Source organism: Trichechus manatus, unplaced genomic scaffold (assembly GCF_000243295.1).
Source record: "Trichechus manatus latirostris isolate Lorelei unplaced genomic scaffold, TriManLat1.0 scaffold00196, whole genome shotgun sequence".
Taxonomy (NCBI): Eukaryota; Metazoa; Chordata; class Mammalia; order Sirenia; family Trichechidae; genus Trichechus; species Trichechus manatus.
The window spans coordinates 82,637-100,166 of NW_004444132.1; the positions used below are offsets into that span (position 1 = coordinate 82,637).

At 35.7% G+C, this 17,530-nt stretch overlaps 1 pseudogene; it reads right to left on the bottom strand.

The window, feature by feature from the left end:
• Positions 1-13,290: 13,290 nt before the first annotated feature.
• On the bottom strand, positions 13,291-13,858 carry LOC101341027 (transmembrane protein 41B pseudogene; annotated as a pseudogene).
• Between the last annotated feature and the right edge of the window lie 3,672 nt (positions 13,859-17,530).

Here is a 17,530-nt window from a genome sequence, read left to right on the forward strand (position 1 = left end):
TGCCAAAGATCTAGAAATTGGAGATTTTGGGCAACTACTGCAGTCTGAAATTGACCAAACATGCAATCAAGATGCATTGTAATTACTGGTGATTGGAATGTGAAAATTGGAAACAAAGAAGAAGGATCAGTAGTTGGAAAATATGGTCTTGGTGAGAGAATCAACTCCAGATATCACAGGATAGAATTTTGTAAGACCAACAACTTATTAATTGCATATACCTTTTTTTCAATAACATAAATGGGGACTATACAGGTGGACATCCACACTGGATGAAATGCACAGGAATCAAATCACCTAATCTGTGGAAAGAGACAACAGAGAGGCTCAATATCATCACTCAGAACAAGTCCAGGGGCCGACTGCAGAACACACCATCAATTGCTCATATGCAAGTTCAAGATGAAGCTGAAGAAAACTAGAGCAAGTCTACAAGAGCCAAAATAAGACCAAGAGTATATCCCACCTGAATTTAGAGACCATCTCAGGAATAGATTGATGCATTGAACACTGATATCTGAAGAACAGACTAGTTATGGGATGACATCAAGGACATTACACATGAAGAAAACAAAAGGTTATTAAAAAGACATGAAAAAAATTAAAGATGAAAAAGGATGTCAGAAGAGACTCTGAAACTTGTTCTTGGACATAGAGTAGCTAAAGAGAATGGAAGAAGTGATGAAGTAAAATAGCTGAACAGAAGATTTCAAAGAGCAGCTCAAGAAGACAAAGTATTGTAATGAAATGTGCAAAGACCTGGAGTTAGAAACCAGAAGGCAAGAACACACTCAAGAAAACACTGAAGAAAAAATTGAAGTCTCATGTTGCAATACTGAGGGATCTATGAGCAAAATATTGAACACCACCGAAAGAATCAGAACAAGATGGAAGGAATACAGAGTCACTGTACCAAAAAGAATTGGTCAACATTCATCCGTTTCAGGAGGTACCATATGATCAAGAATTAATGGTATTAAAGGAAGACATCAAAGCTTCAATGAAGGCATTGGTGAGAAACAAGGCTCCAGGAATTGACAGAAAACCAAATGAGACGATTCAAAACATGGATACAACACTGGAAGAGCTCATTAGTCTATTCCTATAAAGTTCGAAGACAATGACCTGGTGAACTGGAAGAGATCCACATTTATGCCTAGTCCAAAGACACGTGTTTGAAGAGAATAAAAATTAACAAACAATATCATTAATATCACAGGCAAGTAAATTTTTACTGAAGATAATTAAAAAATGGTTGCAGCTGTACATCAAGAGGGAACTCCAGAAATTTAAGCTAGATTCAGAAGAAGACATGGAACCAGGGATATCATTGCTACGTCAGATTCATCCTGGCTGGAAGCAGAGAATACCAGAAAGGTATTTTCAATTGCCTCATGTGAATGGGTAAACTGGCCAACGAATAAGGAAGACTGAAGATTTGATGCCTTTGTATTATATTGTTGGTGAAGAATATTGAATAAATTGCCATGGACTGCCAGGAGAATAAACAAACCTGGCTTGGAAGACGTGCAGCCAGAATAATCCTTGTAGGCGATGGTGGTGAGACTTGTCTCATGTACCTTGGATGTTATCTGGAGAAGGACATCAAGCTTGGTAAAGCAGAGGTTCAGGGAAAAAGAGAAGACCCTGAAGGAGACTGATTGACACCATGGCTGCAACAATGAGCTCAAACATAGCGGTGATTGTAAGGATGGCGCAGGACCAGACAGTGTTTCATTCTGTTATATATAGGATCACTATGGTACATAACAACATCACTTCTAGGAATGAAAGTTTTTGTATGCTCCAATATTTATGACCAGTAGTTCAATTTTGGGAAACTTTTTTAAAGAAATATTTTTTAAATGACCATAGAGTTATGTAAGAAAGCATCAATTACACTGTGCTTTGCATTGGAATGCCCATATAAAAACTAAATACTCAAATACTGTGCAATGACCTTCTTAATTACAGTATATCCAAACCCATTGCTGTCAAGTGGATTCTGACTCATAAAGACCACCACTGTACTTTAACTAATTCAATGAAATAATATACTGGTAGAAAATGATATTTACATCGATATTTTAATGCTATCAGAACTTTCTAATCATACAGAGTTCACTGTGAAAATATTACAATCATTCATAATTACAATAAGATTTCAAAACATGCTACATATTTATAGACATGTAAGTGAATAATCATATATGTTACATACTCTTCATTTAAAAATATTGCATTACCATAAAGTTAATAAAATCTTATTTAATTTTGGTTATATAACTGCAGTAAGAAGAACATTTCATAACTCAAATCTCTCCAAAATATCAGAACTAGCTTATGGGATTTTAATATTGAAATTGATTTTTAAACCAAATCAACGCATTTTTAATAAATAGAAAATAAGGTGAAAATGTATTAATATAATGTAGAGTAATGGAAAGCTCAAAAATATTGCTTCAGCAATTTATTCTGGTTGAATTTTCTACTGCTTTGTTTTACAAATCCATTTAAAATATTATATACCATCTAAACTGCATGATATATTATCATACTTTCATGTTACAACCACCATTTGAGTAGTTACTTAAAGCCATATATATACAATTTATACAATACATATTGCATAATAGTATTATATATTAAAATTACATATTAAATTTATATAATACATTATATATGCATATATACAGATATAATTTTCTAGATAAACACTAAACTATTTCTTCAAGTATTATATGACAATTCCTTCTTAGAAACAAATGAAGTGCCACTTCCATTTATCTTCTATTTTTAACGTGAAAATGACAGCAAAATCAATAAAGAGAATTGTAAGGTCAGGACGAAGGACATTTCCAGTTCAGATCTTAATTTCAGGAACAATTTGCGATGACATCTGCGTAGTCTCTTCATGAAAGTTTAGCAGATCTGACAGCTAATTAATTATAAAGCAAGATTAGAGGCTGGACAGAAGTGCTGACAGAGGAGAATTCATGTTTTGTGCCAACATGTTTCAGTATATTCATTTTCTTAGGCCTGAAAGACTTACCACTGGTAAATGATTGTTTATCTTTAAGCTCAAAGAGGAAATCGAACATGACATGAACAATCACCAAGATATTCTGAGAGAAATACATTCTCAAAAGAGAAACATGAAAATAAATTAGAACTATGTGACATCTGAGATTCCTGGTGTTATTCATCTAAATTACAAGCAATTCCTAAAATTACTTTATTCTAAAATCATAAGGGACAGAAATATAAAACTGTCAATATAAAATAAAGTGCATATATGAGAGTCATGAATTAAATATATATAGACAAGAGTAGATTACAGTTGAAGAACACAAAATTCGAGTTAAGAATATCAGAAATTAGGCTGGGAAAATCTGCTAATAAGAAATTAATATTCTCCATTGTAAATAATCCAGATATGCAAATTTGGTCAGTTGAAAACTGTAATTTTATATATTTTTATATAAAACAAAACTAACAAAAATGTGCTACTCAGTCTAATTTTTTTAAACACTATATTCTATTAAAAATACATACTGATTTTTTCCTCTAACTCTGCACATTGTAAGGCTAAAACAAAGGTATAATATTATACCAAACTTATTCAGCTCTATTTTGTAATTACTCTATTTTCTGCAAAACAGGAGAGCCTCTCATTTAGTAGAATACGTTCTTTGGAATCACAAAGTAATGGGCTGTAATTCTGACCTGATCTATGGCAAATCTCCTTCTCTGAGCATCCATTTCTTCGTCTGTTAAGTGGGAAGCATAATAATATCTATCTTAGAGATTATAAGAGTACAAACTACCTCGTACAGTGCCTGTCATATAGTAACCTCTCAAAAGCATTACTTTGTGTCTAATCTGAATCGGCAGATCATTTGTTTTGTCTACTGGTATTCTTAGCCAGGAGACTATAAATACGTGTCACTTCTGACTTACTCTAGTTATTAAAATTAGGGTCATTGGATAGCTACAGCTATCAATACCACAGCATTGAGCAAGGACGTCTTTCTTTCATAGTTTCCAAATGTAAAATTTAAAAAAATAATTTTTTTGAGGGGTAAGTATGGGGTTTTCTGGCTAAGGTGTTATGTCTTCTTCAAGATAAAAAAGAAAAAGAAAAAGAAAAAAAGGGAAAAAAAACCCTCTAAAATACTAAAATTGATGAAATATGAAGTACAATTTTTTGTTACATAATTATATCTGTAAATTTGCTATCTCCAGTTAATGTTTATGGATTTTGTTCTTTCTACGAGATTAAGTGTAAATAAACCACAAAAACCAAACCTCTTGCCGTCTAGTTGATTCTGACTCATGATAACCCTATAGGACAGAGTAGAACTGCCCCATAGGGTTTTAAAGGGGTGATTGGTACATATGAACTGCCAAACTTTCTGATTAGCAGCCGTAGCTCACCGTAGCTATTAATCACTGTGCCATTTTTTAGTTTGTAATAAAAAGGCCATTTGCAGCTGAACTAGGTATATAATCTTGGATGAGTCCCGTTACCTCTCTGGGCCTCAACTTACTTATTATTAAAATGATAGTGAATAGCTAGATTCTGAGTTACACTGTGGACTAGAAATTAATTATTTTATGAAATTTAACTGCTGTTTTGTTTAATTACTAGCTATGTCTCCCAACCAAAAGGTTTAAAAAACATCATATCTCAATGTAATCATATCTCAGCATAATTAGTGGTAAGTACATTCTCATAGAATACAATGATAGGAGGAAATTTAAGTTTATGTCAATTAACGATTTGGGTGCAGGTAGTTTACTTGGGAGGGAACTACATGAAAACAGAAGTGTGGAAATGGCAAAGTGAGACAAGGAAGGGATAGAGGCCAGTAAAGGGTGTGTTAATAAACTGGAAGAGGACTTGAAACACTTACTGATGAAGATCAAAGACCAAAGCCTTCAGTATGGATTGCACCTCAACATAAAGAAAACAAAAATCCTCACAAATGGACCAATAAGCAACATCATGATAAACATAGAAAAGATTGACTTTATCAAGGATTTCATTTTACTTGGATCCACAATCAACGTCCATGGACGCAGCAGTCAAGAAATCAAATAACATGTGGCAGTGGGCAAATCTGCTGCAAAAGACCTCTTTAAATTGTTAAAAAGTAAAGAGGTGACTTTGTGGATTAAGGTGTGCCTGCCCCAAGCCATGGTATTTTCAATCACCTCATATGCATATCAAAGCTGGACAATGAATAAGGAAGACCAAAGAAGAATTGATGCCTTTGAATTATGGTGTTGGCAAAGAATACTGAATATACCATGGACAGCCAGAAAAAGAACAAATCTGTCCTGGAAGAAGTAGAGCCAGAATGCTCCTTAGAAGCAAGGATGGTGAGATTTCGTCTCAGGTACTTTGGACATGTTATCTGGAGGGACCAGTCCCTGGAAAAGGACGTCATGCTTGGGAAAGTAGAGGGTCGGTGAAAAAGAGTAAGACTCTCAATGAGACAGAGTGATACGGTAGCTGTGACAATTAATGGGCTCTAGCATGGCAGCAATGATGTGGATGGCACAGGACTGGGCAGGGTTTCATTCTGTTGTACATGGGGTTGCTGTGAGTCAGAACCAACTTGATGGCACCTAACAACAGTAAACTGGTTACCGCTATGCAAAATGTGGGCGTATTCTCACCAGGACCTTCTGATAACTGTGTAGAATGCACCTTAGAATTGTTACATGAGAGAACAAGTAGGCTGGGGAATTTACCATCCTTCATACTCCATTGGTTAATGGGTGCTTCGGGCTCATTAAATCTCCCTCACATTTGGAGTACACATGTGTTCAGCACAGGATCTTTTTACATCTTGCAGAACACAGTAAGAGGCCAGGGTTTATGTTTGATGTAGAACCTTGACAAATAAAGAGAATTGTCTATCACAGCAGTGTTTACTGTGTGGCAGGCATTGTTTAAGTACTTTGGAGGTAATAACTAATTTACTTATTCACGCAATGAGAAACATAAAAATAACATCCCTTTTACACAGATGAGGAGCCCTGGTGGTGGAGTGGTTAAGAGCTATGGCTGCTAACCAAAAGGTCGGCAGTTCGAATCCATTAGATGCCCCTTGGAAACCCTATGGGGCAGTTCTACTCTGTCCTATAAGGTCACTATGAGTCAGAATTGACTTGTCAGCAACAGTTTTTGGTTATACAGAAGAATCAGAAGTTTAGCTAAACCAACCAATGTCTAATAATACACACCAATATTTGACTGGTTCAGAATTTAACCTCAAGCAGTCTTGCTCTGGATCTCACATTATTAGTCACTAGACAATATTGGTGGTCTTAAACACATATTTTTGTTGTTATTATTCTTTATAAATAGGATCAAAATACTTATTACTTTCCAACCTTACTCTATGTCAGTAGATACAGCTTTAACTTATTCTGTTTGATAGCTAAATATTGTTCATAATACAGATGTGTAAATGTAGTCAACCATTTACTTATTGATTATTGTTTAAAACTTTTAACAATATGAACAAAACTTCAGTAAACATTTTCTACCTAGGCCCTTATGCATTAGTATATTATTTCTATATGATGAATTTTAAAAAGTGGAGCTAGTCAATCAAAGTATGTGTGTAGTTTTAAATTTCAGTATTAGCAGAACACCTTCCAAAATGGTTGTGGCAGTACATGACAGTAACCTCCAAAACTGTATGAAACCACATATCCCTGCCAAAAAAGATAACAGAGTTCTTGATCATTCTCTCTATACAATGGGTGAAAACTGACAGCGTAGGTTATATCATGATTTCTCTGACTTCTAAAGATGTGAGGATAATCTCTTCTTACAATCACTAGGTTTGAATTTTCTTGTTTATATACCAAAAACCAAAACAAACCCGTTTTCCTCCAGCCAATTCCGACGCATAGCAACCCTGTAGGACAGAGTAGAACAGTCCCATAGGATTTCCAAGGAGTGGCTGATGGATTCGAACTGCCGACCTTTTGATTAGCAGCCAAGCTCTTAACCACTGTGCCAGCAGGGCTCCTCTTGTATATATAAACCAAGCCCATTGCCATCGTCGATTCCGACTCATAGCAACTCTATATACTGCATATTTATTGATTATATTTTGTTTTCTATAATGCTATTTCTCTTTTCAAAACAATTTATAGAAATCCTTTTTAATAGGGTTTTCAACATTTTGTCTAAATTTTTTTTCAAGTTCTGTCATTTAAAAAATCTTTTGGTTTATTTTTTTCAAGTAAAAAACAATAAAAAAGGCTCTAGTGATAATATGGAAAACATTATAATATAAATATGTACAAAGATAAAGCTAGTCATCTCATTTATGCCACTTCTGACAATCACCTGTGATAATCACATCTCTTTTCTTTTGATTTTCTTGCTGTGTCTGTCTTAATTTTGTATTTTGTGTGGAATAACTCTCTTGCTTATCTTAAAAGTGATATAAATATTCTCCTAAATGATATTCTAATATTGTATGTGTGTGTATAATTTATCTTATAAATGGCAATAATTAAATAATGGTTGAATAGATTAACTTAGCTGGCAGTAGTGGTTCAGGGGTTAGAATTCTTGTCTTACATGAAGGAGACCCAGATTTGATGCCCGGCCAATGCACCTCATGCAGAGTCGACACCCATCTGTCAGTGGAGGGTTGCATGTTGCTATGATGCTGAACAGTGGGGCTTCTAGAATAAGACTAGGTAGAAAGGCCTGGCAATGTCCTGAAAATTAGCCAATAACAACCTTATGGATCAGAACAGAACATTGTTCATCTTGCTTGCTGTAGACATATCATTAGGAGGGATCAATTACTGGAGGAGGACTTCATGTTTGTTGAAGCAGAGGGCCAGCGAATGCAGGGGAGACACTCAGTGAAATGGATTGGCACAATAGCCAAAATGATGGCCTCAAACGTGCCAGCAATCATGAGTATGATAAAGGACAGTGAAACTCTTTGTCCTGTTGTATATAAGCTCACCATGAATAAGACTGGATTAGATGGTCCAATAGATGGTAGAGTTGAACATATTATTGTCTAGCAAGAGAGTTCCATGCCATTAATGTGTTAGTTCAGTGGACCTCTTTGAGCAGAAAATGAAATGGCTGTAACAAAAAAGAGCACATACAACAAGTGAGACAAGATTCTAAGTTCAAGACCCTGTGGACTGTAAATCCTTTTTGAATGATTAGACACCTTCATTTTTTGCATCACAGAATCTGGGAAATCTGGCTTCAAATAGTTTGATATGAGCTGCTCAAGAGACAGCAGGCCTATGATTCATTAGAAAGATAAACATAGTTGAAGTTTAGCAAGGGTTTTGTTTAACAATATATTCTGGATAAAAGAAATTTACAAATTATAAGTACTGGGACTATTTGCCCATTCTGTGACTTACATTTTTATGTAGTTAAAAATTTTTTTTTGTTTGTTTTAGTTAACAAAACATTCTAACTTTAATATGACTGAAATTTTAAAGCTTTTTTTAAATGATTAGGTTTTTTTTTTTTTTTTTTGGATGCTAACCCTAAAAAAGCCTTCTTTAACCCAAAGTCAAAAAAAGGCATCCTTCTATGTTTTATATTCTCATTTTGATTAGCAGTTTAAGTTTTTGAACGGGATGAGGTAGTATAATGTTACACGTTGTCCGTTTGAACATCTGCTTAAACCAAAAAGAATGCACTTCCTCAGTGCTAGGCAGTGCCCTATTTGTCAAAAATCAAGCACCTTCTCATTTGAGAGTATTGTTTTGAGCTTTTCTCTTCTCTTCTCATTTTATTCTATCCTATTTATTTTGTCTGTCTTTGTTTCAATGCCAAACTATCTTTCTTGCTGTATCTTTACAATGTCTTAAAATCTGGCAATGTAAACCCTAATGTATTGGCATGACTCGAAATGGAGCTATAATGTGTGACATTGTTTTAAGAACCAGCTATAAATGCAGTAAAGAGTTTTAAAATCCCTCGGCGTAATACACCAATGCACGTTTACAGATTTTGTTTGTTACAGCAGCACTCTGATATGGACGAGCATGCAACTCTATCTTTTCTTCACAGCAACTGTGAAGATATATATGCCCACTAATGATCACTCAGTGTGTTTTCTTCTGATTCTTGCCTGGGCTCACTCATTGAAGTCAGGAGCATGGTCTCCTACAAAAAGGAAGAAATTCTATTTCTAGTCTGTTATCACCTTAAACCCTCCCACTAAGTGAGAGAGCTCTTATCTCTGTGTATCATTGGTGTGATTGTATTTTCCATTGTACTTAGTTTCATTTCATCTTGTTTTGCTCATATTTCTTCTCCCTTATACACACAATCAAACACATCAGATGACTTTAAACTTCTTTGGGCGGGGATTACACTAGGAAGGTAATGTATAAAATTGTTGGGTTTTCTGGCATCAGAAATCACTGTATTCAAATCTCAGTCCAATAACATTGGGCCAGCTTCAAACAATATTTATAAAATGGGAACAAAATACTTACCAATGTTTGTATACTAAGAATTTAAAATAAGGTAATTTATATACTGTGCTATCCTCGCAGTAAATTCTTAATACACTTTGCATGTTTCTTTATCAATGGTCATCTCTGAATTTCCAGAAATAAAGATGCATTTGTCTTATGGTAGAAACTCAACAAATGTATGTTGAAGATTGAATTACTACAAAATTGTCATTAAAGATCTATTGGGAAAAAGAAAAACAGTTTCATCTAGGGGTCATCTAAGGCATTACCTTTCCAAGAAGATATTTCAACAAGCTCATAGAGTATTTATGGAATACTTTTAAATCTCGGAAATGCACTCTCAAGCACAACCAGAAATGAACTTTAATCTCATGAATTTATTCACAGTTGACAAATAAAATTGAAGCCTGGAAATCCTCAGGTATTCAGAATGATTTCCATGTATTAACTTCAATAATTTATAAGCAAATTATTGCAATTCTACTGTGAGTAAATAGGTTAAGCATCATTTAACATAAGGCACTTAGAAAATGAAAAGTAGCTTAGATATTTGTGTGAGAAGAAAAATGAAAACACAGGTTCCCAATCCCCTTCCATGTGAACGTTCTCCTCATTCAGTCCTGTGGATAGAAGACTTTCATAGCGTGTATACACTTGCAATCCCGGGAGGTTTATGGTACATAGGTTTAACTCTTCTGTATCCTGGGAGAGCTGCAGAAGCAAGGTTATAGCTGAGAATATCAGATTAATAGCATAAATTTAATGTCAGTGCGGCAGTACTGTTCTGACTACACTCAGGCATTTGAAGTAACTGCCTATCTTGCTTCAACTCCAGAATTCCTGTACTTTGAAGCTGCACACATTTTCACTAATGTCCCTGGTTCTTCCCTAGGAATGTGGATCAATGGGGTGGTTTCTCTCCTTACTTCAATACAGGAATAAAAGGAAAGGATATGATTGCTAGTATGTTTAGCTCAATTACTTTATATCACTGTTGTTTTTGTTAGGTACCTTCAAGTTGGTTCTGACTCATAGCAACCTTATGTACAACAGAATGAAACACTACCCTGTCCTGGACCGTCCTCACAATTGTTGCTATGTTGAACCCATTGTTGCAGCCACAGTGACAATCCATCTCATTGAGGGTCTTCCTCTTTTTCACTGACCCTCTATTTCACCAAGCATGATGTCCTCCATGGACTGTTCCCTCTTGACAACATAACAAAAGTACTTAAGACAAAGTCTCCATCCTCCCTTCTAAGAGGCATTCTGGCTGTACTTCTTCCAAGACAGAGTAGCTACTTCTTCTGATAGTACATGATATATTCAATATTGTTGGCCAACACCATAATTCAAAAGCATCAATTCTTCTTTGATCTTCTTTATTCATTTGCCAGATTTCACATGTAAATGACCTAATTCAATATACTGTGGCTTGAGCGAGGCGTACCTTTGTGCTCAAAGTGACGTCTTTGCTTTATAATACTTAAAGAGGTCTTTTGCAGCTGATTTGTCCAATGCAATACATCACTTGATTTCTTGACTGCAGCTTTCATGGGCATTGATTGTTGATCCAAGTAGAATGAAATCCTTGACAACTTCAATTTTTTCTTTGTTTATCCTGATGCTGCTTATTGGTCCAGCTGTGAGAATTTTTATTTTCTTTATGTTGAGGTATAATACATAATGAAGGATGTCGTCTTTGATCTTCATCAATAAGTGTTTCAAGTTCTGTTAACTTGAAGCAAGCAAGGCTGTGTCATCTGCATATTGCAAGTTGTTAATGTGTCTTCCTCCAATCCTGACGTTGCGTTCTTCTTCATATAGTCTAGCTTTTTGGATTATTTACTCAGCATATAGATTGAATAAGTATGGGAAAAGGATACAACCTTGAGCACACCATTCCTGATTTTAAACCACGCAGTATCCCCTTGCTCTGTTTGAATGACTGCCTCTTGGTCTATGTACAGGTTATGCATGAGCACCGTTAAGTGTTCCGGAATTCCCGTTCTCTGTAATGTTATTCATAATTTCTGATGATCCATACAGTCAACCAGCTTTGCATAGTCAATAAAACACAGGTAAACATCTTTCTGATATTCTCTGCTTTCAGCCAAGATCCATCTGACATGACCAATGATGTCTCTCATTTCATATCCTCTTCTGAATCCAGCTTGACTTTCTGGCAGTTCCCTGTTGATGTACTGCTGCAACTGGTTTTTGAATTATCTTCAGCAAAATTTTACCTGAGTGTGACATTAATGATATTGTTCAATAATTTCCACATTATATTCCATCACCTTTTTTTGGAAGGGCACAAATACGGATCTTTTCCAGTTTGTTGACCACATAGCTGTCTTCAAAATTTTGTGGTGTACTCGAGTGGGCACTTCCAGTGTTGCATCCATTTGTTGAAACATCTCAATTGATATTCCATCAACTCCTGGAGCACTGTGTTTTGCCAATGCTTTTAATGCAGTTTGGACTTCTTCCTCCAATACTATTTGTTCTCGATCATAGGTTACCTCTTGAAGTGGTTGAATGTTGACCAAATCTTTTTGGTACAGTGACTATGTGCATTCCTTCCATCTTCTTCTTCTTTTTTTGTGAGATGAGAGTAGTGTATTAATCAATATATTTTCTTTGTATTTACAGTAGGGGCCCTAGTGGCACAGTGGTTAAAAGTTTGGCTGCTAACCAAAAGGTTGGCAGTTTGAATCGACTAGCTGCTCCTGAGAAAACTTATGGGTCAGTTCTACTCTGTCCTATATGGTTGCTGTCAATTTGTTAATACTGTGATAGAAAAAATAATGAATCAATCAACACTATGTCATAGAAATACGCTCTAAGGATGATTATACTTCTCACAATAACAACATTCAAGGATTTCTCACATAGCTGAAGTAATTTTCAATATAATGACAATCTTCAGTGAAGATAACACTGACAGAGAATTTAGATTGGTGATGTTGTAGAATCAAGGAATTAAGGGCGTAACCTTTAAGCAGCAAAGAGCTGTTTAGTATTTTCTGTTGTTTTTGTTGTTAGGTGCTATAAAGTTGGTTCCGACTCATAGTGACCCTATGTACAACAGAAGAAAACACTGCCTGATCCTGCAGCAACTCAACAATCTTTGCCATGTTTGACCCCATTGTTGCTGCCACTGAGTCAATACATCTTGTAGAGGGCTCTCCTCTTTTTCGTTGACATTCTATTTTACCAAACAAGATGTCCTTCTACAGGACTGATCCCTCCTGATAACATGCTCAAAGTAGGTAAGACAAAGAATCACTATCCTTGCTTCTAAGGAACATTTTGCCTGTATTTCTTCCAAAATAGATTTGTTCATTCTTCTGGTAGTCCATGGTGTATTCAATATTCTTTGCCAGCACCATAATGCAAAAGCGTCATTTCTTCTTTGGTCTTCCTTATTCTTTGTACAGCTTTCACATGCATATAAGGTGATTGAAAATACCATGGCTTGGGTCAGGTGCACCTTAGTCCTCATAGTGACGTCTTTGCTTTTCAACACTTTATAGAGGTCTTTTGCAGCAGATTTTTAGTATTTTCTAGGACTATTGAAAATATATTAGTTACCATGTGAGAAGTTAATTCTACCTTATGAATCAGAAAAAGTAAAAACAGTAAAGTGGGAAGTTGGATTAATCAAATGCAGCCCCAAACAAACAAAAATAGAAGTTACCAAGAGCAATGAAACAAACTAGTTAGGCAGAAATGGTGTTATTCTCAAAATATATTATGTAGTTAATGAGATGTTCTCTATGACATTCAACCTGCTGTGACCATCTCACTGCTTACTCTGTTAGGTATTTATGTACAACTGGTCTCCCAACTAAATAAGAGAGCATATAGCAGAATGAGGTACCCAATCCAGAACAAAAAAAAAGAAATAAGGCTAGTTGAAACAGATAAAGAAACCGTGAGAGAATATTGAGAAATAGTAAGCCTGGAATCACAAAGGTTTGTAAGAAAATATACGTACCAAAATAAGCTATAAGTGCTTATACATAAAAGGTGACCTTGTAGTTAGAAAAAAACTTTTCCTAGAGCCTTGGTATCATCCATGTCTCTGGGAAACTTAGAGTCACTCTTTCTTCTTCACTAAGCTGGGGAAAATTTTTATATACCAAAAACATAACAAAAGCTGCAGATAAGAAAATGGATACTGATATAAGGAGTGAAATTCTTGCTCATGCACCTTATGCCTGGGCTTTCTCTTTAAAATGTTCTCCACTGCCCAGCACCACGGGAGCCCTTGTCCCCACTGCTGTGTCCCCAGATGGGGTCACGTGGCGTGCCCCATTTGCAATCTTTCCACAACTTTGCCTTTAGTCATGGCTGCTGCAACAAAGGTAGAGGCAGCCAAGTGGTGCCCCTGCGCCTTCACAACAACTGCACTGCAAGCTGTTTAAAATAACCAGATGTCACAGCCTAAGCCACTTCCTGTACAACTTCCTCACCTGAGACCACCTCAGCCCCTTCCAACCCCCTTCCATCTTCTTTTGATGCTTCTTGCATCATTCAATATTTTGCCTATGTTGTTGTTGTTATGTGCTGTCAAGTGGATTCCAACTCATAGCGAACCTGCAGAACAGAGTGGAACTGCTCCATAGGGTTTCCAAGGAGCGGCTGGTGGATTCCAACTGCCTACCTTTTGGTTAGCAGCCAAGTTCTTAAACACTGCTCTACCAGGGCTCCTATTTTGCCTATAGAATCCTTTAATATTACAACTCAAGGCTTGAATTTTTCCTTCAGTTCTCTTAGCTTGAGAAATGCTGAGCATGTTCTTTTCTTTTGGTTTTCTAACTCCAAGTCATTGCACATTTCATTATAATACTTTACTTTGTAGTCTTCTCAAGCCTCCCTTTCAAATCCTCTGTTCAGCTCTTTTACTTAATCACTTCTTCAGTTCACATTAGCTACTCTATGTTCAAGAGCAAATTTCAGAGTCTCTTCTGACATCCATTTTGATCTTTTCTTTCTTTCTTGTCTTTTTAATGACCTCTTGCTTTCTTCATATATGATGTCCTTGATGTCATTCCAAAACTCATCTGGTCTTCAGTCATTAAGGCTCAATGCATTAAATCTATTCTAGAGATGGTCTCTAAATTCAGGTAAGATATACACAAGGTTGTTCTTTGGCTCTCATGGACTTTGTTTTAATTTTCTTCAACTTCAGCTTGAACTTGCAGATGAGCAATTGCTGGTCTGTTCCACAGTCGGCCCCTGGCCTTGTTCTGACTGATGATATTGAGCTTCTTCATCGTCTCTTTCCACAGAAGTAGTAAATTTGATTCCTGTGTGTTCCATCTAGCGAGATGCATGTGTATAGTCACTGTTTATGTTGTTGAAAAAAGGTGTTTTCAGTGAATAGGTTGTTGGTCTTGCAAAATTATATCACGAGGTCTCTGGCACCGTTTTTATCACAAAGGCTGTGTTTTCCAACTACTAATCTTTTGTTTTCAACTTTCTCATTCCAATCTCCCTTAATTATCAATGCATCTTGATTGCATGTTTGATCAGTTTCAGACTGTAGATGTTGGTAAAAATCTTCAACTTCTTCATCTTTGGCATTAGTGGTTGGTGTGTAAATTTGAATAATAGTAGTATTAACTGCTCTTCCTTGTAGGCATATGGATATTATCCGTTCACTGGCAGCATTGTACTTCAGGATAGATCTTGAAATGTTCTTTTTGACAATGAATATGATGCCATTCCTCTTCAATTTGTCATTCCCAGCATAGCAGACCATATGATTGTTCAATTCAAAATGACCAATACCAGTCCATTTTGGAAGACTAATGGCTAGGATATTAATCTTTAAACATTCCATTTCATTTTTGACAACTTCTAATTTTCCTAGATTCATACTTTGTACATTCCACATTCCAATTACTAATGGATGTTTGAAGCTGCTTCTTCTCATTTTGAGTCTTGACACATCAGCAAATGAAGGTCCTGAAAGCTTTACTCCATTCATGTCATTAAGGTTGACTCTACTTTGAGAGGCAGCTCTTCCCCAGTAGTATTTTGGGTGTCTTCCAATATTTGAGGCTCATCTTCCAACACTATATAAGACAACGTTCTGCAGTTATTCAGTAGGGTTTCACTGATCAATTTTTTCAGAAGTTGATTGCCAAGTTCTTCTTCCCAGTTTGTCTTAGTCTGGAAGCTCCAGTGAAATCTGTCCACCATGGGTTACCCTGCTGGTATTTGAAATACCGGTGGCATAGCTTCCAGCATCACAGCAACAGGCAAGCAGTCACAGTATGACAAACTGACAGATGAGTGGTGGTTTATATCACTTAGAGAGATAAGTATAACAAACATAAAATATTTTCTATCTGGGTCATCTTGACCAGTATAACATTGCTTTTGATTTCTGACACGTACTGATCCAAAATATAGTTGCTGTAAGAATGCTAAACATTAAAATGACCTTGGCACTTCTTTTACTAAGGAAACCATCTGTGAAGGAACATTGCCATATGCAGACAGAAATAAACTTCAACATCTTTTCCTTTCCCAAATCCAAACTTAATTACAAGCAAACCTTAAAGAAAAATATTCTACACTCTCCAAGTTCTTAAAAACATCATTTGTATGAGGCATATTTGAGCTCCTTCTATTTGTCAGCCTAAATATTTCCCACAAGGCACTTAGTCATTTTGTTTTATTTCAAACCTCTACATGAGATTTTTATTGAGTACAGGAAATGAAAAATATGCCCCAATAACAAAGCAGATACAATCTACTAGTATGCGAGACCACTTAATATTTACTGGGAAGATATTCCCAGTATGGAAATCCATAATCATTTAAATAAGCATATTACCTTTAGAGTTTTACTTGACCATGAAAATGCTGGTATCAAATTCTAGAGTTCCTAGCTTTTTTCCTCATAATCCTTTTGATATTCATTGTGAAGTTCTTCTTGTGTAAAACTCTGGCAAATGGCTCCAAGGCAGTCAAATAAATGTCAAACTTATAGTTTCCTGCTATAATTGAAAGGAATAATACTGATCAAACCTGTAGTTGCAAAACTTGGATACATTGATTTTTTTTTTTTTTAAGCAAAAAAGACAAATATATATCTTAGTTTTAGGCAATATTTTTCTTTTTAATCATATATATTTAACATAAGGAGCCCTGGCAGTGCAGTGATTAAGTGCTCAGCTGTTAACCGAAAGGTTGGTGGTTCAAACTCATCAGCCACTCTTCGAAAGAAAGATGTGGCAGTCTGCTTCTGTAAAGATTTACACCCTTGGAAAGCCTACGGGGCAGTTCTACTCTGTCCTTTAGGGCTACTATGAGTTTGAATCAACTTGATGGCAGCATGTTGGTTTTACATTCTACTCCTCACTTATTGACTATCTCATTATCTGAAATTTCACATTTACAACAATGGTAAAAAATCTACTATCTTACTATTTTGCTCATTAATCATGTACATCTGACAGTAACAAATGCCAGGTGCAAGACGACAGTAATGCTGAATGTGATGGTTAAGTGCCAACTTGGCTGGGCCATGATTTTCAGTAGTTTGGCAGTTATGTAATGATGTAATCTGGCAGTTACATAATGATGTAATTTGGCAGTTATGTAATGATGTAGTCATCTTCCATTTTGTGATCTGATGTGGTCATCCTCCATTTTTCCATAACACCAATTTTCGCTTAATGATCTGGTCTTTGGTACCTAACCATGTTAAAAGTGAGGAGTGCATTTATATTTACATATAACTCTCATCAAAATACTGAAGATGTAAGGATTTTTAAATAAAAACAATCAAATATTCATTTTTCTAAAAATATAAGTGGTTTTCTTTTTCTCAGAAGGAAGAGAATCTGAAATGATTAAAAAAAATGTCAGGTATAATTTAGTCTTAGGCTATCATTTAGTAAATTCTAGGGATTTATGATGAAACAGTTAAATAATGCGATTATGTTTGAAAGCAAATTTTTCACCGTAATTTTAATAGCAGCTATATCAGTCATGATTCAGTGAG